Source organism: Myotis davidii, unplaced genomic scaffold (genome assembly GCF_000327345.1).
Source record: "Myotis davidii unplaced genomic scaffold, ASM32734v1 scaffold167, whole genome shotgun sequence".
Lineage (NCBI taxonomy): Eukaryota > Metazoa > Chordata > Mammalia > Chiroptera > Vespertilionidae > Myotis > Myotis davidii.
Window position 1 is genome coordinate 1,293,294 of NW_006300048.1, and position 1,991 is coordinate 1,295,284.

Genomic DNA, 1,991 nt, shown 5'->3' on the forward strand with positions numbered 1-1,991 from the left:
CACACACCAATCCTTCCCACCTCGGGGGTGAGGGGGAGACAAGGGGTGCAGGAGCTCATGGGAGGCCGGAATCTGGAAGTGACTGGTGATTAGAAAGAGGACGTTTATGTCTTCCTCTGCCCTTACTTCTGCCTGAGAGAAGGGCCCGAGGGCATGGCCAGAGCTGGGACGTGGGCAGATGCCAGTCAGTGTGGCCATTGGTGAGGTGGCTGCCATCCCCAGAGCCACTCTCCCCCATCTTGTGGCAGGAGGAGCCAACCCCACCTCTTCATCCCACAGGAAAGGAGTCCCAGAGAGGGCGAGGGGCTGGGGAGGTCACACAGCAGACCCACGGCAGAGCCGCGGCTCTGACCTCCCATCTTTGATCTTCTCCACTGCACAGCAGTCTCAGTGGAAACTGAGGAACTGGGAGTTGGGGGTCAAAACCTCCCCCTTGGGCTTCCCTTCCAGCACCAGAGGCCTTCTCCCCATCCAGACACCCCACCGGGCCACCTGTTGCCTGTGCTTTTTGGCCCCAAGACCAAGGTGGGGAGGGAGAGGGGTCCAAGGCAAATTAGATGGATCTCTGCGTGGGTCCTGCTCCCCTCAAAGAACCCTTCTCCCGGGACAAGAGCCTCTCCACCCCCAGGCGGCTGTGGGGGCTGGGGCAGGGTCGGGCCGGGAAGAGGGAAGGGGAGCCATACCCTTCTGAGTGCCCCACATGCCAGCCATGTTCGGTATCGTCATGTCTCAGTACCCACTTGGAGTCAGGGGACCTGGGTTCAAATTACTTCTCCCCGCTGTGTGACCTTGGGCCACCTCCCTAACCTCTCTGAGACGCTCTGTAAACGGGGGGGGGGGCTAATCGTGGAAGAGGCCCAGCGTGGCGTCATCGCCTCCCTGACCAACTCCCGAGCACCTTCCTGGGCAGAGAGCCTTTGGTTTGGAGCGTGCGGCGCCTGGCTGAGCACACGACTTACTAGATGTGCCGACACTCAGGGTGGCGGGAAGGTGTGGATTTTACAAATACAGGCCTGTCGAGGCTACAGCCTGGACCTTCCCGGACATGGGAAATCCAGACCAGAGAGAAAAGGGGCTGGGACAGTGCGGTGTGAACGGGCACCGGGAGGGGTCCCTGTTCTACTCACCAGTTCAGGGGCCTGCTCCAGAGCCTCTGAAGCCCCAGCCCTGCCCTGTGCAGGGCTGCTGGTACCTGCCGGGCCAGGTCAGTGTGAGGACTGAGTACCTGGGGCACACACGGGCTCCATAGACCGTGCTGCCGGACAGTGGTGGGACCTCGGTCAGGGTCGAGGTGTGAGTGCGGAGCTGGCGAGTGAATGAACCAAACGCTGGTCTCTCTCCTGCAGGAGCCCCACCCTGGTGAAGAACATGATCTCCGGCCTCAGTTACGGAGCACTTAACGCCAGCTACCAGGTGACCGGGCCTCCCAGAGCCCGCCCGCTGCCCTGTCCCCTCCGGCCCCCATTTCCCTTCCGCACACACTGGCCGGAGGGAGACCTTCCTCCACCCTCCCTGCGGGCCTCTCTAGGGGGAGGGAAGGAGGGAGAGAAGGGGGAAGACGACCCTGAGTGGCCCAAACCCAGACCCTCTGCCCACCTGCCTCAGCTGTGTGGGGGCGGGGCCTGGGAGAGCAGGGAGCGTGGGGGCATCACCAGGCTCTCCCTCCGTAGCTTGTCAATCAGGAGGTCCTCTGTCTCCCCGAAAGGGGCCAAGCCAGGCCCAGACCACAGGAAAGCTGGGAGGGAGGAGGGCAGGGTCAGAGCTCAGCCATGGGAGGTATGTGGCATTGGAGGGGCTGGGGGTGGGGGTGGAAGCCGGGGTGCTGCCAGGCTAGATCAGCCCGCGGGGCCAGCTCGGACACAGGCTTCGAGGCCCTGTAGGGGTGAGGAAGTGACAGCACCCTGCTGAGTGCAGCCCACTGACAGGGCCGCCCTGTGCCCTGCAGGCTGCCCTGGCCGAGAGCAGCTTCCCCCTCCTCAACAGCCCTGGCA

The 1,991-nt window shown here is 63.5% G+C and overlaps 1 protein-coding gene across 1 annotated transcript in view; it reads left to right on the plus strand.

Moving 5' to 3' along the window:
• FOXP4 (forkhead box P4) overlaps window positions 1-1,991 on the plus strand; it is a 43,817-nt gene that overhangs the window by 39,788 nt on the left and 2,038 nt on the right. The window lies entirely within an intron of this gene.